The sequence below is a fragment of the Dermacentor variabilis genome, chromosome 4, assembly GCF_050947875.1.
Source record: "Dermacentor variabilis isolate Ectoservices chromosome 4, ASM5094787v1, whole genome shotgun sequence".
NCBI lineage: Eukaryota > Metazoa > Arthropoda > Arachnida > Ixodida > Ixodidae > Dermacentor > Dermacentor variabilis.
Genome location: NC_134571.1, coordinates 206,011,804 through 206,036,068, shown reverse-complemented (window position 1 = coordinate 206,036,068; position 24,265 = coordinate 206,011,804). Strand labels below are relative to the sequence as shown.

The following is a 24,265-nucleotide window of genomic DNA, read 5'->3' as shown; positions in this document are numbered from 1 at the left end:
TTTTTGTGAGCACTAGCACGCACGCATGCAGCGAACCACAAACGGAGTGATCAACGTACACTACGCGTGCGTGTATTGTTCACGGAAAGACTGCCGCGTACGTGCTGTATGCTGTAGCAATACTTTCGGCGACTGCACAACATAGCAGCACGATACAGGTGCAGTCGTAAACAGCACATTCTCGCCATCGGCCATACCATGCCGAATACGCCGGTTCTCGTCCGATCCCCGAAGCTAAGCAGCATTGGGCTCGGTCAGTACTTGGGAGGGAGGCCACCTGGGAACACCGAGTGCTGATGGCACCGTTCTTTTTGCTTCTTTAGTGCGTGCTTCTGTGACGTCTTGTTTTTTTTTTTGATTTGCACAACGTGTGGGTGGTTTCTTTTACTGTAACTTACGTTCAACTGGAGCCTGCTGGTAGAGCCAACGCCGAAGTGTAACACCAACAATATTCAGGCCACTACACGATATTGTACGCGGAATGATGACGGTGGTAAGCGGTATACGCAATGATGCAAAATTTAGTCGCACAAGCGTCTAACCGCTTACTTATCACACCCGCATACAGCTCAATGACAACGCATCAATAAAGTGGCACCTTGTGGGCTGCAACGCGCGCAAAATGTGGCGCTCGCCCTCTTGTTTTTGTGAGCACTAGCACGCACGCCTGCAGCGAACCACAAACGGAGTGATCAACGTACACGACGCGTGCGTGTATTGTTCACGGAAAGACTGCCGCGTACGTGCTGTATGCTCTAGCAATACATTCGGCGACTGCACAACATAGCAGCACGATACAGGTGCAGTCGTAAACAGCACATTCTCGCCATCGGCCATACCATACTGAATACGCCGGTTCTCGTCCGATCCCCGAAGCTAAGCAGCATTGGGCTCGGTCAGTACTTGGGAGGGAGACCACCTGGGAACACCGAGTGCTGATGGCACCGTTCTTTTTGCTTTTTTATTGCGTGCTTCTGTGACGTCTTGTTTTTTTTTTTTTCAGTTGCACAACGTGTGGGTGGTTTCATTTACTGTAACTTACGTTCAACTGGAGCCTGCTGGTAGAGCCAACGCCGAAGTGTAACACCAACAATATTCAGGCCACTACACGATATTGTACGCGGAATGATGACGGTGGTAAGCGGTATACGCAATGATGCAAAATTTAGTCGCACAAGCGTCTAACCGCTTACTTATCACACCCGCATACAGCTCAATGACAACGCATCAATAAAGTGGCACCTTGTGGGCTGCAACGCGCGCAAAATGCGGCGCTCGCCCTCTTGTTTTTGTGAGCACTAGCACGCACGCATGCAGCGAACCACAAACGGAGTGATCAACGTACACGACGCGTGCGTGTATTGTTCACGGAAAGACTGCCGCGTACGTGCTGTATGCTGTAGCAATACATTCGGCGACTGCACAACATAGCAGCACGATACAGGTGCAGTCGTAAACAGCACATTCTCGCCATCGGCCATACCATGCTGAATACGCCGGTTCTCGTCCGATCCCCGAAGCTAAGCAGCATTGGGCTCGGTCAGTACTTGGGAGGGAGACCACCTGGGAACACCGAGTGCTGATGGCACCGTTCTTTTTGCTTCTTTAGTGCGTGCTTCTGTGACGTCTTGTTTTTTTTTTTGATTTGCACAACGTGTGGGTGGTTTCTTTTACTGTAACTTACGTTCAACTGGAGCCTGCTGGTAGAGCCAACGCCGAAGTGTAACACCAACAATATTCAGGCCAATACACGATATTGTACGCGGAATGATGACGGTGGTAAGCAGTATACGCAATGATGCAAAATTTAGTCGCACAAGCGTCTAACCGCTTACTTATCACACCCGCATACAGCTCAATGACAACGCATCAATAAAGTGGCACCTTGTGGGCTGCAACGCGCGCAAAATGTGGCGCTCGCCCTCTTGTTTTTGTGAGCACTAGCACGCACGCATGCAGCGAACCACAAACGGAGTGATCAACGTACACTACGCGTGCGTGTATTGTTCACGGAAAGACTGCCGCGTACGTGCTGTATGCTGTAGCAATACTTTCGGCGACTGCACAACATAGCAGCACGATACAGGTGCAGTCGTAAACAGCACATTCTCGCCATCGGCCATACCATGCCGAATACGCCGGTTCTCGTCCGATCCCCGAAGCTAAGCAGCATTGGGCTCGGTCAGTACTTGGGAGGGAGACCACCTGGGAACACCGAGTGCTGATGGCACCGTTCTTTTTGCTTCTTTAGTGCGTGCTTCTGTGACGTCTTGTTTTTTTTTTGATTTGCACAACGTGTGGGTGGTTTCTTTTACTGTAACTTACGTTCAACTGGAGCCTGCTGGTAGAGCCAACGCCGAAGTGTAACACCAACAATATTCAGGCCACTACACGATATTGTACGCGGAATGATGACGGTGGTAAGCGGTATACGCAATGATGCAAAATTTAGTCGCACAAGCGTCTAACCGCTTACTTATCACACCCGCATACAGCTCAATGACAACGCATCAATAAAGTGGCACCTTGTGGGCTGCAACGCGCGCAAAATGTGGCGCTCGCCCTCTTGTTTTTGTGAGCACTAGCACGCACGCGTGCAGCGAACCACAAACGCAGTGATCAACGTACACGACGCGTGCGTGTATTGTTCACGGAAAGACTGCCGCGTACGTGCTGTATGCTCTAGCAATACATTCGGCGACTGCACAACATAGCAGCACGATACAGGTGCAGTCGTAAACAGCACATTCTCGCCATCGGCCATACCATACTGAATACGCCGGTTCTCGTCCGATCCCCGAAGCTAAGCAGCATTGGGCTCGGTCAGTACTTGGGAGGGAGACCACCTGGGAACACCGAGTGCTGATGGCACCGTTCTTTTTGCTTTTTTATTGCGTGCTTCTGTGACGTCTTGTTTTTTTTTTTCAGTTGCACAACGTGTGGGTGGTTTCATTTACTGTAACTTACGTTCAACTGGAGCCTGCTGGTAGAGCCAACGCCGAAGTGTAACACCAACAATATTCAGGCCACTACACGATATTGTACGCGGAATGATGACGGTGGTAAGCGGTATACGCAATGATGCAAAATTTAGTCGCACAAGCGTCTAACCGCTTACTTATCACACCCGCATACAGCTCAATGACAACGCATCAATAAAGTGGCACCTTGTGGGCTGCAACGCGCGCAAAATGTGGCGCTCGCCCTCTTGTTTTTGTGAGCACTAGCACGCACGCATGCAGCGAACCACAAACGGAGTGATCAACGTACACGACGCGTGCGTGTATTGTTCACGGAAAGACTGCCGCGTACGTGCTGTATGCTGTAGCAATACATTCGGCGACTGCACAACATAGCAGCACGGTACAGGTGCAGTCGTAAACAGCACATTCTCGCCATCGGCCATACCATGCTGAATACGCCGGTTCTCGTCCGATCCCCGAAGCTAAGCAGCATTGGGCTCGGTCAGTACTTGGGAGGGAGACCACCTGGGAACACCGAGTGCTGATGGCACCGTTCTTTTTGCTTTTTTATTGCGTGCTTCTGTGACGTCTTTTTTTTTTTTTCATTTGCACAACGTGTGGGTGGTTTCATTTACTGTAACTTACGTTCAACTGGAGCCTGCTGGTAGAGCCAACGCCGAAGTGTAACACCAACAATATTCAGGCCACTACACGATATTGTACGCGGAATGATGACGGTGGTAAGCGGTATACGCAATGATGCAAAATTTAGTCGCACAAGCGTCTAACCGCTTACTTATCACACCCGCATACAGCTCAATGAGAACGCATCAATAAAGTGGCACCTTGTGGGCTGCAACGCGCGCAAAATGTGGCGCTCGCCCTCTTGTTTTTGTGAGCACTAGCACGCACGCATGCAGCGAACCACAAACGGAGTGATCAACGTACACGACGCGTGCGTCTATTGTTCACGGAAAGACTGCCGCGTACGTGCTGTATGCTGTAGCAATACATTCGCCGACTGCACAACATAGCAGCACGATACAGGTGCAGTCGTAAACAGCACATTCTCGCCATCGGCCATACCATGCTGAATACGCCGGTTCTCGTCCGATCCCCGAAGCTAAGCAGCATTGGGCTCGGTCAGTACTTGGGAGGGAGACCACCTGGGAACACCGAGTGCTGATGGCACCGTTCTTTTTGCTTTTTTATTGCGTGCTTCTGTGACGTCTTGTTTTTTTTTTTTTCATTTGCACAACATGTGGGTGGTTTCGTTTACTGTAACTTACGTTCAACTGGAGCCTGCTGGTAGAGCCAACGCCGAAGTGTAACACCAACAATATTCAGGCCACTACACGAGATTGTACGCGGAATGATGACGGTGGTAAGCAGTATACGCAATGATGCAAAATTTAGTCGCACAAGCGTCTAACCGCTTACTTATCACACCCGCATACAGCTCAATGACAACGCATCAATAAAGTGGCACCTTGTGGGCTGCAACGCGCGCAAAATGTGGCGCTCGCCCTCTTGTTTTTGTGAGCACTAGCACGCACGCATGCAGCGAACCACAAACGGAGTGATCAACGTACACGACGCGTGCGTGTATTGTTCACGGAAAGACTGCCGCGTACGTGCTGTATGCTGTAGCAATACTTTCGGCGACTGCACAACATAGCAGCACGATACAGGTGCAGTCGTAAACAGCACATTCTCGCCATCGGCCATACCATGCCGAATACGCCGGTTCTCGTCCGATCCCCGAAGCTAAGCAGCATTGGGCTCGGTCAGTACTTGGGAGGGAGACCACCTGGGAACACCGAGTGCTGATGGCACCGTTCTTTTTGCTTTTTTATTGCGTGCTTCTGTGACGTCTTGTTTTTTATTTTTTTTTCATTTGCACAACGTGTGGGAGGTTGCATTTACTGTAACTTACGTTCAACTGGAGCCTGCTGGTAGAGCCAACGCCGAAGTGTAAAACCAACAATATTCAGGCCACTACACGATATTGTACGCGGAATGATGACGGTGGTAAGCGGTATACGCAATGATGCAAAATTTAGTCGCACAAGCGTCTAACCGCTTACTTATCACACCCGCATACAGCTCAATGACAACGCATCAATAAAGTGGCACCTTGTGGGCTGCAACGCGCGCAAAATGTGGCGCTCGCCCTCTTGTTTTTGTGAGCACTAGCACGCACGCATGCAGCGAACCACAAACGGAGTGATCAACGTACACGACGCGTGCGTGTATTGTTCACGGAAAGACTGCCGCGTACGTGCTGTATGCTGTAGCAATACATTCGGCGACTGCACAACATAGCAGCACGATGCAGGTGCAGTCGTAAACAGCACATTCTCGCCATCGGCCATACCATGCTGAATACGCCGGTTCTCGTCCGATCCCCGAAGCTAAGCAGCATTGGGCTCGGTCAGTACTTGGGAGGGAGACCACCTGGGAACACCGAGTGCTGATGGCACCGTTCTTTTTGCTTCTTTAGTGCGTGCTTCTGTGACGTCTTGTTTTTTTTTTTTTGATTTGCACAACGTGTGGGTGGTTTCTTTTACTGTAACTTACGTTCAACTGGAGCCTGCTGGTAGAGCCAACGCCGAAGTGTAACACCAACAATATTCAGGCCACTACACGATATTGTACGCGGAATGATGACGGTGGTAAGCGGTATACGCAATGATGCAAAATTTAGTCGCACAAGCGTCTAACCGCTTACTTATCACACCCGCATACAGCTCAATGACAACGCATCAATAAAGTGGCACCTTGTGGGCTGCAACGCGCGCAAAATGTGGCGCTCGCCCTCTTGTTTTTGTGAGCACTAGCACGCACGCGTGCAGCGAACCACAAACGGAGTGATCAACGTACACGACGCGTGCGTGTATTGTTCACGGAAAGACGGCCGCGTACGTGCTGTATGCTCTAGCAATACATTCGGCGACTGCACAACATAGCAGCACGATACAGGTGCAGTCGTAAACAGCACATTCTCGCCATCGGCCATACCATACTGAATACGCCGGTTCTCGTCCGATCCCCGAAGCTAAGCAGCATTGGGCTCGGTCAGTACTTGGGAGGGAGACCACCTGGGAACACCGAGTGCTGATGGCACCGTTCTTTTTGCTTTTTTATTGCGTGCTTCTGTGACGTCTTGTTTTTTTTTTTCAGTTGCACAACGTGTGGGTGGTTTCATTTACTGTAACTTACGTTCAACTGGAGCCTGCTGGTAGAGCCAACGCCGAAGTGTAACACCAACAATATTCAGGCCACTACACGATATTGTACGCGGAATGATGACGGTGGTAAGCGGTATACGCAATGATGCAAAATTTAGTCGCACAAGCGTCTAACCGCTTACTTATCACACCCGCATACAGCTCAATGACAACGCATCAATAAAGTGGCACCTTGTGGGCTGCAACGCGCGCAAAATGCGGCGCTCGCCCTCTTGTTTTTGTGAGCACTAGCACGCACGCATGCAGCGAACCACAAACGGAGTGATCAACGTACACGACGCGTGCGTGTATTGTTCACGGAAAGACTGCCGCGTACGTGCTGTATGCTGTAGCAATACATTCGGCGACTGCACAACATAGGAGCACGATACAGGTGCAGTCGTAAACAGCACATTCTCGCCATCGGCCATACCATGCTGAATACGCCGGTTCTCGTCCGATCCCCGAAGCTAAGCAGCATTGGGCTCGGTCAGTACTTGGGAGGGAGACCACCTGGGAACACCGAGTGCTGATGGCACCGTTCTTTTTGCTTCTTTAGTGCGTGCTTCTGTGACGTCTTGTTTTTTTTTTTGATTTGCACAACGTGTGGGTGGTTTCTTTTACTGTAACTTACGTTCAACTGGAGCCTGCTGGTAGAGCCAACGCCGAAGTGTAACACCAACAATATTCAGGCCACTACACGATATTGTACGCGGAATGATGACGGTGGTAAGCAGTATACGCAATGATGCAAAATTTAGTCGCACAAGCGTCTAACCGCTTACTTATCACACCCGCATACAGCTCAATGACAACGCATCAATAAAGTGGCACCTTGTGGGCTGCAACGCGCGCAAAATGTGGCGCTCGCCCTCTTGTTTTTGTGAGCACTAGCACGCACGCATGCAGCGAACCACAAACGGAGTGATCAACGTACACTACGCGTGCGTGTATTGTTCACGGAAAGACTGCCGCGTACGTGCTGTATGCTGTAGCAATACTTTCGGCGACTGCACAACATAGCAGCACGATACAGGTGCAGTCGTAAACAGCACATTCTCGCCATCGGCCATACCATGCCGAATACGCCGGTTCTCGTCCGATCCCCGAAGCTAAGCAGCATTGGGCTCGGTCAGTACTTGGGAGGGAGACCACCTGGGAACACCGAGTGCTGATGGCACCGTTCTTTTTGCTTCTTTAGTGCGTGCTTCTGTGACGTCTTGTTTTTTTTTTTTGATTTGCACAACGTGTGGGTGGTTTCTTTTACTGTAACTTACGTTCAACTGGAGCCTGCTGGTAGAGCCAACGCCGAAGTGTAACACCAACAATATTCAGGCCACTACACGATATTGTACGCGGAATGATGACGGTGGTAAGCGGTATACGCAATGATGCAAAATTTAGTCGCACAAGCGTCTAACCGCTTACTTATCACACCCGCATACAGCTCAATGACAACGCATCAATAAAGTGGCACCTTGTGGGCTGCAACGCGCGCAAAATGTGGCGCTCGCCCTCTTGTTTTTGTGAGCACTAGCACGCACGCGTGCAGCGAACCACAAACGGAGTGATCAACGTACACGACGCGTGCGTGTATTGTTCACGGAAAGACTGCCGCGTACGTGCTGTATGCTCTAGCAATACATTCGGCGACTGCACAACATAGCAGCACGATACAGGTGCAGTCGTAAACAGCACATTCTCGCCATCGGCCATACCATACTGAATACGCCGGTTCTCGTCCGATCCCCGAAGCTAAGCAGCATTGGGCTCGGTCAGTACTTGGGAGGGAGACCACCTGGGAACACCGAGTGCTGATGGCACCGTTCTTTTTGCTTTTTTATTGCGTGCTTCTGTGACGTCTTGTTTTTTTTTTTCAGTTGCACAACGTGTGGGTGGTTTCATTTACTGTAACTTACGTTCAACTGGAGCCTGCTGGTAGAGCCAACGCCGAAGTGTAACACCAACAATATTCAGGCCACTACACGATATTGTACGCGGAATGATGACGGTGGTAAGCGGTATACGCAATGATGCAAAATTTAGTCGCACAAGCGTCTAACCGCTTACTTATCACACCCGCATACAGCTCAATGACAACGCATCAATAAAGTGGCACCTTGTGGGCTGCAACGCGCGCAAAATGTGGCGCTCGCCCTCTTGTTTTTGTGAGCACTAGCACGCACGCATGCAGCGAACCACAAACGGAGTGATCAACGTACACGACGCGTGCGTGTATTGTTCACGGAAAGACTGCCGCGTACGTGCTGTATGCTGTAGCAATACATTCGGCGACTGCACAACATAGCAGCACGGTACAGGTGCAGTCGTAAACAGCACATTCTCGCCATCGGCCATACCATGCTGAATACGCCGGTTCTCGTCCGATCCCCGAAGCTAAGCAGCATTGGGCTCGGTCAGTACTTGGGAGGGAGACCACCTGGGAACACCGAGTGCTGATGGCACCGTTCTTTTTGCTTTTTTATTGCGTGCTTCTGTGACGTCTTTTTTTTTTTTCATTTGCACAACGTGTGGGTGGTTTCATTTACTGTAACTTACGTTCAACTGGAGCCTGCTGGTAGAGCCAACGCCGAAGTGTAACACCAACAATATTCAGGCCACTACACGATATTGTACGCGGAATGATGACGGTGGTAAGCGGTATACGCAATGATGCAAAATTTAGTCGCACAAGCGTCTAACCGCTTACTTATCACACCCGCATACAGCTCAATGACAACGCATCAATAAAGTGGCACCTTGTGGGCTGCAACGCGCGCAAAGTGTGGCGCTCGCCCTCTTGTTTTTGTGAGCACTAGCACGCACGCATGCAGCGAACCACAAACGGAGTGATCAACGTACACGACGCGTGCGTCTATTGTTCACGGAAAGACTGCCGCGTACGTGCTGTATGCTGTAGCAATACATTCGCCGACTGCACAACATAGCAGCACGATACAGGTGCAGTCGTAAACAGCACATTCTCGCCATCGGCCATACCATGCTGAATACGCCGGTTCTCGTCCGATCCCCGAAGCTAAGCAGCATTGGGCTCGGTCAGTACTTGGGAGGGAGACCACCTGGGAACACCGAGTGCTGATGGCACCGTTCTTTTTGCTTTTTTATTGCGTGCTTCTGTGACGTCTTGTTTTTTTTTTTCATTTGCACAACATGTGGGTGGTTTCGTTTACTGTAACTTACGTTCAACTGGAGCCTGCTGGTAGAGCCAACGCCGAAGTGTAACACCAACAATATTCAGGCCACTACACGAGATTGTACGCGGAATGATGACGGTGGAAAGCGGTATACGCAATGATGCAAAATTTAGTCGCACAAGCGTCTAACCGCTTACTTATCACACCCGCATACAGCTCAATGACAACGCATCAATAAAGTGGCACCTTGTGGGCTGCAACGCGCGCAAAATGTGGCGCTCGCCCTCTTGTTTTTGTGAGCACTAGCACGCACGCATGCAGCGAACCACAAACGGAGTGATCAACGTACACGACGCGTGCATGTATTGTTCACGGAAAGTCTGCCGCGTACGTGCTGTATGCTGTAGCAATACATTCGGCCACTGCACAACATAGCAGCACGATACAGGTGCAGTCGTAAACAGCACATTCTCGCCATCGGCCATACCATGCTGAATACGCCGGTTCTCGTCCGATCCCCGAAGCTAAGCAGCATTGGGCTCGGTCAGTACTTGGGAGGGAGACCACCTGGGAACACCGAGTGCTGATGGCACCGTTCTTTTTGCTTCTTTAGTGCGTGCTTCTGTGACGTCTTGTTTTTTTTTTTTTGATTTGCACAACGTGTGGGTGGTTTCTTTTACTGTAACTTACGTTCAACTGGAGCCTGCTGGTAGAGCCAACGCCGAAGTGTAACACCAACAATATTCAGGCCACTACACGATATTGTACGCGGAATGATGACGGTGGTAAGCAGTATACGCAATGATGCAAAATTTAGTCGCACAAGCGTCTAACCGCTTACTTATCACACCCGCATACAGCTCAATGACAACGCATCAATAAAGTGGCACCTTGTGGGCTGCAACGCGCGCAAAATGTGGCGCTCGCCCTCTTGTTTTTGTGAGCACTAGCACGCACGCATGCAGCGAACCACAAACGGAGTGATCAACGTACACGACGCGTGCGTGTATTGTTCACGGAAAGACTGCCGCGTACGTGCTGTATGCTGTAGCAATACTTTCGGCGACTGCACAACATAGCAGCACGATACAGGTGCAGTCGTAAACAGCACATTCTCGCCATCGGCCATACCATGCCGAATACGCCGGTTCTCGTCCGATCCCCGAAGCTAAGCAGCATTGGGCTCGGTCAGTACTTGGGAGGGAGACCACCTGGGAACACCGAGTGCTGATGGCACCGTTCTTTTTGCTTTTTTATTGCGTGCTTCTGTGACGTCTTGTTTTTTATTTTTTTTCATTTGCACAACGTGTGGGAGGTTGCATTTACTGTAACTTACGTTCAACTGGAGCCTGCTGGTAGAGCCAACGCCGAAGTGTAACACCAACAATATTCAGGCCACTACACGATATTGTACGCGGAATGATGACGGTGGTAAGCGGTATACGCAATGATGCAAAATTTAGTCGCACAAGCGTCTAACCGCTTACTTATCACACCCGCATACAGCTCAATGACAACGCATCAATAAAGTGGCACCTTGTGGGCTGCAACGCGCGCAAAATGTGGCGCTCGCCCTCTTGTTTTTGTGAGCACTAGCACGCACGCATGCAGCGAACCACAAACGGAGTGATCAACGTACACGACGCGTGCGTGTATTGTTCACGGAAAGACTGCCGCGTACGTGCTGTATGCTGTAGCAATACATTCGGCGACTGCACAACATAGCAGCACGATGCAGGTGCAGTCGTAAACAGCACATTCTCGCCATCGGCCATACCATGCTGAATACGCCGGTTCTCGTCCGATCCCCGAAGCTAAGCAGCATTGGGCTCGGTCAGTACTTGGGAGGGAGACCACCTGGGAACACCGAGTGCTGATGGCACCGTTCTTTTTGCTTCTTTAGTGCGTGCTTCTGTGACGTCTTGTTTTTTTTTTTGATTTGCACAACGTGTGGGTGGTTTCTTTTACTGTAACTTACGTTCAACTGGAGCCTGCTGGTAGAGCCAACGCCGAAGTGTAACACCAACAATATTCAGGCCACTACACGATATTGTACGCGGAATGATAACGGTGGTAAGCGGTATACGCAATGATGCAAAATTTAGTCGCACAAGCGTCTAACCGCTTACTTATCACACCCGCATACAGCTCAATGACAACGCATCAATAAAGTGGCACCTTGTGGGCTGCAACGCGCGCAAAATGTGGCGCTCGCCCTCTTGTTTTTGTGAGCACTAGCACGCACGCGTGCAGCGAACCACAAACGGAGTGATCAACGTACACGACGCGTGCGTGTATTGTTCACGGAAAGACTGCCGCGTACGTGCTGTATGCTCTAGCAATACATTCGGCGACTGCACAACATAGCAGCACGATACAGGTGCAGTCGTAAACAGCACATTCTCGCCATCGGCCATACCATACTGAATACGCCGGTTCTCGTCCGATCCCCGAAGCTAAGCAGCATTGGGCTCGGTCAGTACTTGGGAGGGAGACCACCTGGGAACACCGAGTGCTGATGGCACCGTTCTTTTTGCTTTTTTATTGCGTGCTTCTGTGACGTCTTGTTTTTTTTTTCAGTTGCACAACGTGTGGGTGGTTTCATTTACTGTAACTTACGTTCAACTGGAGCCTGCTGGTAGAGCCAACGCCGAAGTGTAACACCAACAATATTCAGGCCACTACACGATATTGTACGCGGAATGATGACGGTGGTAAGCGGTATACGCAATGATGCAAAATTTAGTCGCACAAGCGTCTAACCGCTTACTTATCACACCCGCATACAGCTCAATGACAACGCATCAATAAAGTGGCACCTTGTGGGCTGCAACGCGCGCAAAATGTGGCGCTCGCCCTCTTGTTTTTGTGAGCACTAGCACGCACGCATGCAGCGAACCACAAACGGAGTGATCAACGTACACGACGCGTGCGTGTATTGTTCACGGAAAGACTGCCGCGTACGTGCTGTATGCTGTAGCAATACATTCGGCGACTGCACAACATAGCAGCACGATACAGGTGCAGTCGTAAACAGCACATTCTCGCCATCGGCCATACCATACTGAATACGCCGGTTCTCGTCCGATCCCCGAAGCTAAGCAGCATTGGGCTCGGTCAGTACTTGGGAGGGAGACCACCTGGGAACACCGAGTGCTGATGGCACCGTTCTTTTTGCTTCTTTAGTGCGTGCTTCTGTGACGTCTTGTTTTTTTTTTTTGATTTGCACAACGTGTGGGTGGTTTCTTTTACTGTAACTTACGTCCAACTGGAGCCGGCTGGTAGAGCCAACGCCGAAGTGTAACACCAACAATATTCAGGCCACTACACGATATTGTACGCGGAATGATGACGGTGGTAAGCGGTATACGCAATGATGCAAAATTTAGTCGCACAAGCGTCTAACCGCTTACTTATCACACCCGCATACAGCTCAATGACAACGCATCAATAAAGTGGCACCTTGTGGGCTGCAACGCGCGCAAAATGTGGCGCTCGCCCTCTTGTTTTTGTGAGCACTAGCACGCACGCGTGCAGCGAACCACAAACGGAGTGATCAACGTACACGACGCGTGCGTGTATTGTTCACGGAAAGACTGCCGCGTACGTGCTGTATGCTCTAGCAATACATTCGGCGACTGCACAACATAGCAGCACGATACAGGTGCAGTCGTAAACAGCACATTCTCGCCATCGGCCATACCATACTGAATACGCCGGTTCTCGTCCGATCCCCGAAGCTAAGCAGCATTGGGCTCGGTCAGTACTTGGGAGGGAGACCACCTGGGAACACCGAGTGCTGATGGCACCGTTCTTTTTGCTTTTTTATTGCGTGCTTCTGTGACGTCTTGTTTTTTTTTTTCAGTTGCACAACGTGTGGGTGGTTTCATTTACTGTAACTTACGTTCAACTGGAGCCTGCTGGTAGAGCCAACGCCGAAGTGTAACACCAACAATATTCAGGCCACTACACGATATTGTACGCGGAATGATGACGGTGGTAAGCGGTATACGCAATGATGCAAAATTTAGTCGCACAAGCGTCTAACCGCTTACTTATCACACCCGCATACAGCTCAATGACAACGCATCAATAAAGTGGCACCTTGTGGGCTGCAACGCGCGCAAAATGTGGCGCTCGCCCTCTTGTTTTTGTGAGCACTAGCACGCACGCATGCAGCGAACCACAAACGGAGTGATCAACGTACACGACGCGTGCGTGTATTGTTCACGGAAAGACTGCCGCGTACGTGCTGTATGCTGTAGCAATACATTCGGCGACTGCACAACATAGCAGCACGATACAGGTGCAGTCGTAAACAGCACATTCTCGCCATCGGCCATACCATACTGAATACGCCGGTTCTCGTCCGATCCCCGAAGCTAAGCAGCATTGGGCTCGGTCAGTACTTGGGAGGGAGACCACCTGGGAACACCGAGTGCTGATGGCACCGTTCTTTTTGCTTTTTTATTGCGTGCTTCTGTGACGTCTTGTTTTTTTTTTTTTCATTTGCACAACGTGTGGGTGGTTTCATTTACTGTAACTTACGTTCAACTAGAGCCTGCTGGTAGAGCCAACGCCGAAGTGTAACACCAACAATATTCAGGCCACTACACGATATTGTACGCGGAATGATGACGGTGGTAAGCGGTATACGCAATGATGCAAAATTTAGTCGCACAAGCGTCTAACCGCTTACTTATCACACCCGCATACAGCTCAATGACAACGCATCAATAAAGTGGCACCTTGTGGGCTGCAACGCGCGCAAAATGTGGCGCTCGCCCTCTTGTTTTTGTGAGCACTAGCACGCACGCATGCAGCGAACCACAAACGGAGTGATCAACGTACACGACGCGTGCGTGTATTGTTCACGGAAAGACTGCCGCGTACGTGCTGTATGCTGTAGCAATACATTCGGCGACTGCACAACATAGCAGCACGATACAGGTGCAGTCGTAAACCGCACATTCTCGCCATCGGCCATACCATGCTGAATACGCCGGTTCTCGTCCGATCCCCGAAGCTAAGCAGCATTGGGCTCGGTCAGTACTTGGGAGGGAGACCACCTGGGAACACCGAGTGCTGATGGCACCGTTCTTTTTGCTTTTTTATTGCGTGCTTCTGTGACGTCTTTTTTTTTTCATTTGCACAACGTGTGGGTGGTTTCATTTACTGTAACTTACGTTCAACTGGAGCCTGCTGGTAGAGCCAACGCCGAAGTGTAACACCAACAATATTCAGGCCACTACACGATATTGTACGCGGAATGATGACGGTGGTAAGCGGTATACGCAATGATGCAAAATTTAGTCGCACAAGCGTCTAACCGCTTACTTATCACACCCGCATACAGCTCAATGACAACGCATCAATAAAGTGGCACCTTGTGGGCTGCAACGCGCGCAAAATGTGGCGCTCGCCCTCTTGTTTTTGTGAGCACTAGCACGCACGCATGCAGCGAACCACAAACGGAGTGATCAACGTACACGACGCGTGCGTGTATTGTTCACGGAAAGACTGCCGCGTACGTGCTGTATGCTGTAGCAATACATTCGCCGACTGCACAACATAGCAGCACGATACAGGTGCAGTCGTAAACAGCACATTCTCGCCATCGGCCATACCATGCTGAATACGCCGGTTCTCGTCCGATCCCCGAAGCTAAGCAGCATTGGGCTCGGTCAGTACTTGGGAGGGAGACCACCTGGGAACACCGAGTGCTGATGGCACCGTTCTTTTTGCTTTTTTATTGCGTGCTTCTGTGACGTCTTGTTTTTTTTTTTTTCATTTGCACAACGTGTGGGTGGTTTCGTTTACTGTAACTTACGTTCAACTGGAGCCTGCTGGTAGAGCCAACGCCGAAGTGTAACACCAACAATATTCAGGCCACTACACGATATTGTACGCGGAATGATGACGGTGGAAAGCGGTATACGCAATGATGCAAAATTTAGTCGCACAAGCGTCTAACCGCTTACTTATCACACCCGCATACAGCTCAATGACAACGCATCAATAAAGTGGCACCTTGTGGGCTGCAACGCGCGCAAAATGTGGCGCTCGCCCTCTTGTTTTTGTGAGCACTAGCACGCACGCATGCAGCGAACCACAAACGGAGTGATCAACGTACACGACGCGTGCATGTATTGTTCACGGAAAGTCTGCCGCGTACGTGCTGTATGCTGTAGCAATACATTCGGCCACTGCACAACATAGCAGCACGATACAGGTGCAGTCGTAAACAGCACATTCTCGCCATCGGCCATACCATGCTGAATACGCCGGTTCCCGTCCGATCCCCGAAGCTAATCAGCATTGGTCTCGGTCAGTACTTGGGAGGGAGACCACCTGGGAACACCGAGTGCTGATGGCACCGTTCTTTTTGCTTTTTTATTGCGTGCTTCTGTGACGTCTTGTTTTTTTTTTTTCATTTGCACAACGTGTGGGTGGTTTCATTTACTGTAACTTACGTTCAACTGGAGCCTGCTGGTAGAGCCAACGCCGAAGTGTAACACCAACAATATTCAGGCCACTACACGATATTGTACGCGGAATGATGACGGTGGTAAGCGGTATACGCAATGATGCAAAATTTAGTCGCACAAGCGTCTAACCGCTTACTTATCACACCCGCATACAGCTCAATGACAACGCATCAATAAAGTGGCACCTTGTGGGCTGCAACGCGCGCAAAATGTGGCGCTCGCCCTCTTGTTTTTGTGAGCACTAGCACGCACGCATGCAGCGAACCACAAACGGAGTGATCAACGTACACGACGCGTGCGTGTATTGTTCACGGAAAGACTGCCGCGTACGTGCTGTATGCTGTAGCAATACATTCGGCGACTGCACAACATAGCAGCACGATACAGGTGCAGTCGTAAACAGCACATTCTCGCCATCGGCCATACCATGCTGAATACGCCGGTTCTCGTCCGATCCGCGAAGCTAAGCAGCATTGGGCTCGGTCAGTACTTGGGAGGGAGACCACCTGGGAACACCGAGTGCTGATGGCACCGTTCTTTTTGCTTTTTTATTGCGTGCTTCTGTGACGTCTTGTTTTTTTTTTCATTTGCACAACTTGTGGGTGGTTTCATTTACTGTAACTTACGTTCAACTGGAGCCTGCTGGTAGAGCCAACGCCGAAGTGTAACACCAACAATATTCAGGCCACTACACGATATTGTACGCGGAATGATGACGGTGGTAAGCGGTATACGCAATGATGCAAAATTTAGTCGCACAAGCGTCTAACCGCTTACTTATCACACCCGCATACAGCTCAATGACAACGCATCAATAAAGTGGCACCTTGTGGGCTGCAACGCGCGCAAAATGTGGCGCTCGCCCTCTTGTTTTTGTGAGCACTAGCACGCACGCATGCAGCGAACCACAAACGGAGTGATCAACGTACACGACGCGTGCGTGTATTGTTCACGGAAAGACTGCCGCGTACGTGCTGTATGCTGTAGCAATACATTCGGCGACTGCACAACATAGCAGCACGATACAGGTGCAGTCGTAAACAGCACATTCTCGCCATCGGCCATACCATGCTGAATACGCCGGTTCTCGTCCGATCCCCGAAGCTAAGCAGCATTGGGCTCAGTCAGTACTTGGGAGGGAGACCACCTGGGAACACCGAGTGCTGATGGCACCGTTCTTTTTGCTTTTTTATTGCGTGCTTCTGTGACGTCTTGTTTTTTTTTTTTTTTGATTTGCACAACGTGTGGGTGGTTTCTTTTACTGTAACTTACGTCCAACTGGAGCCGGCTGGTAGAGCCAACGCCGAAGTGTAACACCAACAATATTCAGGCCACTACACGATATTGTACGCGGAATGATGACGGTGGTAAGCGGTATACGCAATGATGCAAAATTTAGTCGCACAAGCGTCTAACCGCTTACTTATCACACCCGCATACAGCTCAATGACAACGCATCAATAAAGTGGCACCTTGTGGGCTGCAACGCGCGCAAAATGTGGCGCTCGCCCTCTTGTTTTTGTGAGCACTAGCACGCACGCGTGCAGCGAACCACAAACGGAGTGATCAACGTACACGACGCGTGCGTGTATTGTTCACGGAAAGACTGCCGCGTACGTGCTGTATGCTCTAGCAATACATTCGGCGACTGCACAACATAGCAGCACGATACAGGTGCAGTCGTAAACAGCACATTCTCGCCATCGGCCATACCATACTGAATACGCCGGTTCTCGTCCGATCCCCGAAGCTAAGCAGCATTGGGCTCGGTCAGTACTTGGGAGGGAGACCACCTGGGAACACCGAGTGCTGATGGCACCGTTCTTTTTGCTTTTTTATTGCGTGCTTCTGTGACGTCTTGTTTTTTTTTTTCAGTTGCACAACGTGTGGGTGGTTTCATTTACTGTAACTTACGTTCAACTGGAGCCTGCTGGTAGAGCCAACGCCGAAGTGTAACACCAACAATATTCAGGCCACTACACGATATTGTACGCGGAATGATGACGGTGGTAAGCGGTATACGCAATGATGCAAAATTTAGTCGCACAAGCGTCTAACCGCTTACTTATCACACCCGCATACAGCTCAATGACAACGCATCAATAAAGTGGCACCTTGTGGGCTGCAACGCGCGCAAAATGTGGCGCTCGCCCTCTTGTTTTTGTGAGCACTAGCACGCACGCATGCAGCGAACCACAAACGGAGTGATCAACGTACACGACGCGTGCGTGTATTGTTCACGGAAAGACTGCCGCGTACGTGCTGTATGCTGTAGCAATACATTCGGCGACTGCACAACATAGCAGCACGATACAGGTGCAGTCGTAAACAGCACATTCTCGCCATCGGCCATACCATACTGAATACGCCGGTTCTCGTCCGATCCCCGAAGCTAAGCAGCATTGGGCTCGGTCAGTACTTGGGAGGGAGACCACCTGGGAACACCGAGTGCTGATGGCACCGTTCTTTTTGCTTTTTTATTGCGTGCTTCTGTGACGTCTTGTTTTTTTTTTTTTCATTTGCACAACGTGTGGGTGGTTTCATTTACTGTAACTTACGTTCAACTAGAGCCTGCTGGTAGAGCCAACGCCGAAGTGTAACACCAACAATATTCAGGCCACTACACGATATTGTACGCGGAATGATGACGGTGGTAAGCGGTATACGCAATGATGCAAAATTTAGTCGCACAAGCGTCTAACCGCTTACTTATCACACCCGCATACAGCTCAATGACAACGCATCAATAAAGTGGCACCTTGTGGGCTGCAACGCGCGCAAAATGTGGCGCTCGCCCTCTTGTTTTTGTGAGCACTAGCACGCACGCATGCAGCGAACCACAAACGGAGTGATCAACGTACACGACGCGTGCGTGTATTGTTCACGGAAAGACTGCCGCGTACGTGCTGTATGCTGTAGCAATACATTCGGCGACTGCACAACATAGCAGCACGATACAGGTGCAGTCGTAAACCGCACATTCTCGCCATCGGCCATACCATGCTGAATACGCCGGTTCTCGTCCGATCCCCGAAGCTAAGCAGCATTGGGCTCGGTCAGTACTTGGGAGGGAGACCACCTGGGAACACCGAGTGCTGATGGCACCGTTCTTTTTGCTTTTTTATTGCGTGCTTCTGTGACGTCTTTTTTTTTTCATTTGCACAACGTGTGGGTGGTTTCATTTACTGTAACTTACGTTCAACTGGAGCCTGCTGGTAGAGCCAACGCCGAAGTGTAACACCAACAATATTCAGGCCACTACACGATATTGTACGCGGAATGATGACGGTGGTAAGCGGTATACGCAATGATGCAAAATTTAGTCGCACAAGCGTCTAACCGCTTACTTATCACACCCGCATACAGCTCAATGACAACGCATCAATAAAGTGGCACCTTGTGGGCTGCAACGCGCGCAAAATGTGGCGCTCGCCCTCTTGTTTTTGTGAGCACTAGCACGCACGCATGCAGCGAACCACAAACGGAGTGATCAACGTACACGACGCGTGCGTGTATTGTTCACGGAAAGACTGCCGCGTACGTGCTGTATGCTGTAGCAATACATTCGCCGACTGCACAACATAGCAGCACGATACAGGTGCAGTCGTAAACAGCACATTCTCGCCATCGGCCATACCATGCTGAATACGCCGGTTCTCGTCCGATCCCCGAAGCTAAGCAGCATTGGGCTCGGTCAGTACTTGGGAGGGAGACCACCTGGGAACACCGAGTGCTGATGGCACCGTTCTTTTTGCTTTTTTATTGCGTGCTTCTGTGACGTCTTGTTTTTTTTTTTTTCATTTGCACAACGTGTGGGTGGTTTCGTTTACTGTAACTTACGTTCAACTGGAGCCTGCTGGTAGAGCCAACGCCGAAGTGTAACACCAACAATATTCAGGCCACTACACGATATTGTACGCGGAATGATGACGGTGGAAAGCGGTATACGCAATGATGCAAAATTTAGTCGCACAAGCGTCTAACCGCTTACTTATCACACCCGCATACAGCTCAATGACAACGCATCAATAAAGTGGCACCTTGTGGGCTGCAACGCGCGCAAAATGTGGCGCTCGCCCTCTTGTTTTTGTGAGCACTAGCACGCACGCATGCAGCGAACCACAAACGGAGTGATCAACGTACACGACGCGTGCATGTATTGTTCACGGAAAGTCTGCCGCGTACGTGCTGTATGCTGTAGCAATACATTCGGCCACTGCACAACATAGCAGCACGATACAGGTGCAGTCGTAAACAGCACATTCTCGCCATCGGCCATACCATGCTGAATACGCCGGTTCCCGTCCGATCCCCGAAGCTAATCAGCATTGGTCTCGGTCAGTACTTGGGAGGGAGACCACCTGGGAACACCGAGTGCTGATGGCACCGTTCTTTTTGCTTTTTTATTGCGTGCTTCTGTGACGTCTTGTTTTTTTTTTTTCATTTGCACAACGTGTGGGTGGTTTCATTTACTGTAACTTACGTTCAACTGGAGCCTGCTGGTAGAGCCAACGCCGAAGTGTAACACCAACAATATTCAGGCCACTACACGATATTGTACGCGGAATGATGACGGTGGTAAGCGGTATACGCAATGATGCAAAATTTAGTCGCACAAGCGTCTAACCGCTTACTTATCACACCCGCATACAGCTCAATGACAACGCATCAATAAAGTGGCACCTTGTGGGCTGCAACGCGCGCAAAATGTGGCGCTCGCCCTCTTGTTTTTGTGAGCACTAGCACGCACGCATGCAGCGAACCACAAACGGAGTGATCAACGTACACGACGCGTGCGTGTATTGTTCACGGAAAGACTGCCGCGTACGTGCTGTATGCTGTAGCAATACATTCGGCGACTGCACAACATAGCAGCACGATACAGGTGCAGTCGTAAACAGCACATTCTCGCCATCGGCCATACCATGCTGAATACGCCGGTTCTCGTCCGATCCGCGAAGCTAAGCAGCATTGGGCTCGGTCAGTACTTGGGAGGGAGACCACCTGGGAACACCGAGTGCTGATGGCACCGTTCTTTTTGCTTTTTTATTGCGTGCTTCTGTGACGTCTTGTTTTTTTTTTCATTTGCACAACTTGTGGGTGGTTTCATTTACTGTAACTTACGTTCAACTGGAGCCTGCTGGTAGAGCCAACGCCGAAGTGTAACACCAACAATATTCAGGCCACTACACGATATTGTACGCGGAATGATGACGGTGGTAAGCGGTATACGCAATGATGCAAAATTTAGTCGCACAAGCGTCTAACCGCTTACTTATCACACCCGCATACAGCTCAATGACAACGCATCAATAAAGTGGCACCTTGTGGGCTGCAACGCGCGCAAAATGTGGCGCTCGCCCTCTTGTTTTTGTGAGCACTAGCACGCACGCATGCAGCGAACCACAAACGGAGTGATCAACGTACACGACGCGTGCGTGTATTGTTCACGGAAAGACTGCCGCGTACGTGCTGTATGCTGTAGCAATACATTCGGCGACTGCACAACATAGCAGCACGATACAGGTGCAGTCGTAAACAGCACATTCTCGCCATCGGCCATACCATGCTGAATACGCCGGTTCTCGTCCGATCCCCGAAGCTAAGCAGCATTGGGCTCAGTCAGTACTTGGGAGGGAGACCACCTGGGAACACCGAGTGCTGATGGCACCGTTCTTTTTGCTTTTTTATTGCGTGCTTCTGTGACGTCTTGTTTTTTTTTTTTTTCATTTGCACAACGTGTGGGTGGTTTCATTTACTGTAACTTACGTTCAACTGGAGCCTGCTGGTAGATCCAACGCCGAAGTGTAACACCAACAATATTCAGGCCACTACACGATATTGTACGCGGAATGATGACGGTGGTAAGCGGTATACGCAATGATGCAAAATTTAGTCGCACAAGCATCTAACCGCTTACTTATCACACCCGCATACAGCTCAATGACAACGCATCAATAAAGTGGCACCTTGTGGGCTGCAACGCGCGCAAAATGTGGCGCTCGCCCTCTTGTTTTTGTGAGCACTAGCACGCACGCATGCAGCGAACCACAAACGGAGTGATCAACGTACACGACGCGTGCGTGTATTGTTCACGGAAAGACTGCCGCGTACGTGTTGTATGCTGTAGCAATACATTCGGCGACTGCACAACATAGCAGCACGATACAGGTGCAGTCGTAAACAGCACATTCTCGCCATCGGCCATACCATGCTGAATACGCCGGTTCTCGTCCGATCGCCGAAGCTAAGCAGCATTGGGCTCGGTCAGTACTTGGGAGGGAGACCACCTGGGAACACCGAGTGCTGATGGCACCGTTCTTTTTGCTTTTTTATTGCGTGCTACTGTGACGTCTTGTTTTTTTTTTCATTTGCAAAACGTGTGGCTGGTTTCATTTACTGTAACTTACGTTCAACTGGAGCCTGCTGGTAGAGCCAACGCCGAAGTGTAACACCAACAATATTCAGGCCACTACACGATATTGTACGCGGAATGATGACGGTGGTAAGCGGTATACGCAATGATGCAAAATTTAGTCGCACAAGCGTCTAACCGCTTACTTATCACACCCGCATACAGCTCAATGACAACGCATCAATAAAGTGGCACCTTGTGGGCTGCAACGCGCGCAAAATGTGGCGCTCGCCCTCTTGTTTTTGTGAGCACTAGCACGCACGCATGCAGCGAACCACAAACGGAGTGATCAACGTACACGACGCGTGCGTGTATTGTTCACGGAAAGACTGCCGCGTACGTGCTGTATGCTGTAGCAATACATTCGGCGACTGCACAACATAGCAGCACGATACAGGTGCAGTCGTAAACAGCACATTCTCGCCATCGGCCATACCATGCTGAATACGCCGGTTCTCGTCCGATCCCCGAAGCTAAGCAGCATTGGGCTCGGTCAGTACTTGGGAGGGAGACCACCTGGGAACACCGAGTGCTGATGGCACCGTTCTTTTTGCTTTTTTATTGCGTGCTTCTGTGACGTCTTGTTTTTTTTTTTCAGTTGCACAACGTGTGGGTGGTTTCATTTACTGTAACTTACGTTCAACTGGAGCCTGCTGGTAGAGCCAACGCCGAAGTGTAACACCAACAATATTCAGGCCACTACACGATATTGTACGCGGAATGATGACGGTGGTAAGCGGTATACGCAATGATGCAAAATTTAGTCGCACAAGCGTCTAACCGCTTACTTATCACACCCGCATACAGCTCAATGACAACGCATCAATAAAGTGGCACCTTGTGGGCTGCAACGCGCGCAAAATGTGGCGCTCGCCCTCTTGTTTTTGTGAGCACTAGCACGCACGCATGCAGCGAACCACAAACGGAGTGATCAACGTACACGACGCGTGCGTGTATTGTTCACGGAAAGACTGCCGCGTACGTGCTGTATGCTGTAGCAATACATTCGGCGACTGCACAACATAGCAGCACGATACAGGTGCAGTCGTAAACAGCACATTCTCGCCATCGGCCATACCATACTGAATACGCCGGTTCTCGTCCGATCCCCGAAGCTAAGCAGCATTGGGCTCGGTCAGTACTTGGGAGGGAGACCACCTGGGAACACCGAGTGCTGATGGCACCGTTCTTTTTGCTTTTTTATTGCGTGCTTCTGTGACGTCTTGTTTTTTTTTTTTTCATTTGCACAACGTGTGGGTGGTTTCATTTACTGTAACTTACGTTCAACTAGAGCCTGCTGGTAGAGCCAACGCCGAAGTGTAACACCAACAATATTCAGGCCACTACACGATATTGTACGCGGAATGATGACGGTGGTAAGCGGTATACGCAATGATGCAAAATTTAGTCGCACAAGCGTCTAACCGCTTACTTATCACACCCGCATACAGCTCAATGACAACGCATCAATAAAGTGGCACCTTGTGGGCTGCAACGCGCGCAAAATGTGGCGCTCGCCCTCTTGTTTTTGTGAGCACTAGCACGCACGCATGCAGCGAACCACAAACGGAGTGATCAACGTACACGACGCGTGCGTGTATTGTTCACGGAAAGACTGCCGCGTACGTGCTGTATGCTGTAGCAATACATTCGGCGACTGCACAACATAGCAGCACGATACAGGTGCAGTCGTAAACCGCACATTCTCGCCATCGGCCATACCATGCTGAATACGCCGGTTCTCGTCCGATCCCCGAAGCTAAGCAGCATTGGGCTCGGTCAGTACTTGGGAGGGAGACCACCTGGGAACACCGAGTGCTGATGGCACCGTTCTTTTTGCTTTTTTATTGCGTGCTTCTGTGACGTCTTTTTTTTTTCATTTGCACAACGTGTGGGTGGTTTCATTTACTGTAACTTACGTTCAACTGGAGCCTGCTGGTAGAGCCAACGCCGAAGTGTAACACCAACAATATTCAGGCCACTACACGATATTGTACGCGGAATGATGACGGTG

At 50.3% G+C, this 24,265-nt stretch overlaps 31 non-coding genes and 7 pseudogenes across 31 annotated transcripts; all 38 read left to right on the top strand.

The window, feature by feature from the left end:
* The first annotated feature begins 183 nt into the window (after positions 1-183).
* On the top strand, positions 184-302 carry LOC142580409 (5S ribosomal RNA; annotated as a pseudogene).
* A 523-nt stretch (positions 303-825) lies between these two features.
* On the top strand, positions 826-944 carry LOC142580333 (5S ribosomal RNA). The gene has a single exon (XR_012827758.1). It is a non-coding gene; the product is annotated as a 5S ribosomal RNA (ribosomal RNA).
* Positions 945-1,469: 525 nt separating this feature from the next.
* Positions 1,470-1,588, top strand: LOC142581048 (5S ribosomal RNA). The gene has a single exon (XR_012828185.1). It is a non-coding gene; the product is annotated as a 5S ribosomal RNA (ribosomal RNA).
* Positions 1,589-2,111: 523 nt separating this feature from the next.
* Positions 2,112-2,230, top strand: LOC142580320 (5S ribosomal RNA). Its single transcript, XR_012827746.1, has one exon. It is a non-coding gene; the product is annotated as a 5S ribosomal RNA (ribosomal RNA).
* A 522-nt stretch (positions 2,231-2,752) lies between these two features.
* On the top strand, positions 2,753-2,871 carry LOC142580332 (5S ribosomal RNA). The gene has a single exon (XR_012827757.1). It is a non-coding gene; the product is annotated as a 5S ribosomal RNA (ribosomal RNA).
* A 523-nt stretch (positions 2,872-3,394) lies between these two features.
* LOC142581046 (5S ribosomal RNA) lies at positions 3,395-3,513 on the top strand. The gene has a single exon (XR_012828183.1). It is a non-coding gene; the product is annotated as a 5S ribosomal RNA (ribosomal RNA).
* A 522-nt stretch (positions 3,514-4,035) lies between these two features.
* On the top strand, positions 4,036-4,154 carry LOC142581045 (5S ribosomal RNA). The gene has a single exon (XR_012828182.1). It is a non-coding gene; the product is annotated as a 5S ribosomal RNA (ribosomal RNA).
* A 525-nt stretch (positions 4,155-4,679) lies between these two features.
* On the top strand, positions 4,680-4,798 carry LOC142580319 (5S ribosomal RNA). The gene has a single exon (XR_012827745.1). It is a non-coding gene; the product is annotated as a 5S ribosomal RNA (ribosomal RNA).
* A 528-nt stretch (positions 4,799-5,326) lies between these two features.
* LOC142581044 (5S ribosomal RNA) lies at positions 5,327-5,445 on the top strand. The gene has a single exon (XR_012828181.1). It is a non-coding gene; the product is annotated as a 5S ribosomal RNA (ribosomal RNA).
* A 525-nt stretch (positions 5,446-5,970) lies between these two features.
* On the top strand, positions 5,971-6,089 carry LOC142580331 (5S ribosomal RNA). Its single transcript, XR_012827756.1, has one exon. It is a non-coding gene; the product is annotated as a 5S ribosomal RNA (ribosomal RNA).
* Positions 6,090-6,612: 523 nt separating this feature from the next.
* Positions 6,613-6,731, top strand: LOC142581043 (5S ribosomal RNA). Its single transcript, XR_012828180.1, has one exon. It is a non-coding gene; the product is annotated as a 5S ribosomal RNA (ribosomal RNA).
* A 523-nt stretch (positions 6,732-7,254) lies between these two features.
* Positions 7,255-7,373, top strand: LOC142580318 (5S ribosomal RNA). The gene has a single exon (XR_012827744.1). It is a non-coding gene; the product is annotated as a 5S ribosomal RNA (ribosomal RNA).
* Positions 7,374-7,897: 524 nt separating this feature from the next.
* On the top strand, positions 7,898-8,016 carry LOC142580330 (5S ribosomal RNA). The gene has a single exon (XR_012827755.1). It is a non-coding gene; the product is annotated as a 5S ribosomal RNA (ribosomal RNA).
* Positions 8,017-8,539: 523 nt separating this feature from the next.
* LOC142581042 (5S ribosomal RNA) lies at positions 8,540-8,658 on the top strand. Its single transcript, XR_012828179.1, has one exon. It is a non-coding gene; the product is annotated as a 5S ribosomal RNA (ribosomal RNA).
* Positions 8,659-9,179: 521 nt separating this feature from the next.
* On the top strand, positions 9,180-9,298 carry LOC142581041 (5S ribosomal RNA). The gene has a single exon (XR_012828178.1). It is a non-coding gene; the product is annotated as a 5S ribosomal RNA (ribosomal RNA).
* Positions 9,299-9,821: 523 nt separating this feature from the next.
* LOC142581040 (5S ribosomal RNA) lies at positions 9,822-9,940 on the top strand. Its single transcript, XR_012828177.1, has one exon. It is a non-coding gene; the product is annotated as a 5S ribosomal RNA (ribosomal RNA).
* A 525-nt stretch (positions 9,941-10,465) lies between these two features.
* LOC142580317 (5S ribosomal RNA) lies at positions 10,466-10,584 on the top strand. The gene has a single exon (XR_012827743.1). It is a non-coding gene; the product is annotated as a 5S ribosomal RNA (ribosomal RNA).
* Positions 10,585-11,111: 527 nt separating this feature from the next.
* On the top strand, positions 11,112-11,230 carry LOC142581039 (5S ribosomal RNA). Its single transcript, XR_012828176.1, has one exon. It is a non-coding gene; the product is annotated as a 5S ribosomal RNA (ribosomal RNA).
* Positions 11,231-11,753: 523 nt separating this feature from the next.
* LOC142580329 (5S ribosomal RNA) lies at positions 11,754-11,872 on the top strand. Its single transcript, XR_012827754.1, has one exon. It is a non-coding gene; the product is annotated as a 5S ribosomal RNA (ribosomal RNA).
* A 522-nt stretch (positions 11,873-12,394) lies between these two features.
* On the top strand, positions 12,395-12,513 carry LOC142580328 (5S ribosomal RNA). Its single transcript, XR_012827753.1, has one exon. It is a non-coding gene; the product is annotated as a 5S ribosomal RNA (ribosomal RNA).
* A 524-nt stretch (positions 12,514-13,037) lies between these two features.
* LOC142580327 (5S ribosomal RNA) lies at positions 13,038-13,156 on the top strand. The gene has a single exon (XR_012827752.1). It is a non-coding gene; the product is annotated as a 5S ribosomal RNA (ribosomal RNA).
* A 523-nt stretch (positions 13,157-13,679) lies between these two features.
* On the top strand, positions 13,680-13,798 carry LOC142580326 (5S ribosomal RNA). The gene has a single exon (XR_012827751.1). It is a non-coding gene; the product is annotated as a 5S ribosomal RNA (ribosomal RNA).
* Positions 13,799-14,323: 525 nt separating this feature from the next.
* LOC142581037 (5S ribosomal RNA) lies at positions 14,324-14,442 on the top strand. Its single transcript, XR_012828175.1, has one exon. It is a non-coding gene; the product is annotated as a 5S ribosomal RNA (ribosomal RNA).
* Positions 14,443-14,961: 519 nt separating this feature from the next.
* LOC142581036 (5S ribosomal RNA) lies at positions 14,962-15,080 on the top strand. Its single transcript, XR_012828174.1, has one exon. It is a non-coding gene; the product is annotated as a 5S ribosomal RNA (ribosomal RNA).
* Positions 15,081-15,605: 525 nt separating this feature from the next.
* On the top strand, positions 15,606-15,724 carry LOC142580389 (5S ribosomal RNA; annotated as a pseudogene).
* Positions 15,725-16,248: 524 nt separating this feature from the next.
* Positions 16,249-16,367, top strand: LOC142580443 (5S ribosomal RNA; annotated as a pseudogene).
* Positions 16,368-16,889: 522 nt separating this feature from the next.
* On the top strand, positions 16,890-17,008 carry LOC142580349 (5S ribosomal RNA; annotated as a pseudogene).
* Positions 17,009-17,535: 527 nt separating this feature from the next.
* Positions 17,536-17,654, top strand: LOC142580325 (5S ribosomal RNA). The gene has a single exon (XR_012827750.1). It is a non-coding gene; the product is annotated as a 5S ribosomal RNA (ribosomal RNA).
* A 523-nt stretch (positions 17,655-18,177) lies between these two features.
* LOC142580323 (5S ribosomal RNA) lies at positions 18,178-18,296 on the top strand. Its single transcript, XR_012827748.1, has one exon. It is a non-coding gene; the product is annotated as a 5S ribosomal RNA (ribosomal RNA).
* Positions 18,297-18,821: 525 nt separating this feature from the next.
* On the top strand, positions 18,822-18,940 carry LOC142581034 (5S ribosomal RNA). The gene has a single exon (XR_012828172.1). It is a non-coding gene; the product is annotated as a 5S ribosomal RNA (ribosomal RNA).
* Positions 18,941-19,459: 519 nt separating this feature from the next.
* On the top strand, positions 19,460-19,578 carry LOC142581033 (5S ribosomal RNA). The gene has a single exon (XR_012828171.1). It is a non-coding gene; the product is annotated as a 5S ribosomal RNA (ribosomal RNA).
* Positions 19,579-20,103: 525 nt separating this feature from the next.
* LOC142580388 (5S ribosomal RNA) lies at positions 20,104-20,222 on the top strand (annotated as a pseudogene).
* A 524-nt stretch (positions 20,223-20,746) lies between these two features.
* Positions 20,747-20,865, top strand: LOC142580442 (5S ribosomal RNA; annotated as a pseudogene).
* A 522-nt stretch (positions 20,866-21,387) lies between these two features.
* On the top strand, positions 21,388-21,506 carry LOC142580348 (5S ribosomal RNA; annotated as a pseudogene).
* Positions 21,507-22,032: 526 nt separating this feature from the next.
* On the top strand, positions 22,033-22,151 carry LOC142580284 (5S ribosomal RNA). Its single transcript, XR_012827710.1, has one exon. It is a non-coding gene; the product is annotated as a 5S ribosomal RNA (ribosomal RNA).
* Positions 22,152-22,673: 522 nt separating this feature from the next.
* Positions 22,674-22,792, top strand: LOC142581032 (5S ribosomal RNA). Its single transcript, XR_012828170.1, has one exon. It is a non-coding gene; the product is annotated as a 5S ribosomal RNA (ribosomal RNA).
* Positions 22,793-23,315: 523 nt separating this feature from the next.
* LOC142580322 (5S ribosomal RNA) lies at positions 23,316-23,434 on the top strand. Its single transcript, XR_012827747.1, has one exon. It is a non-coding gene; the product is annotated as a 5S ribosomal RNA (ribosomal RNA).
* Positions 23,435-23,959: 525 nt separating this feature from the next.
* Positions 23,960-24,078, top strand: LOC142581031 (5S ribosomal RNA). Its single transcript, XR_012828169.1, has one exon. It is a non-coding gene; the product is annotated as a 5S ribosomal RNA (ribosomal RNA).
* The last annotated feature ends 187 nt before the right edge of the window (positions 24,079-24,265 follow it).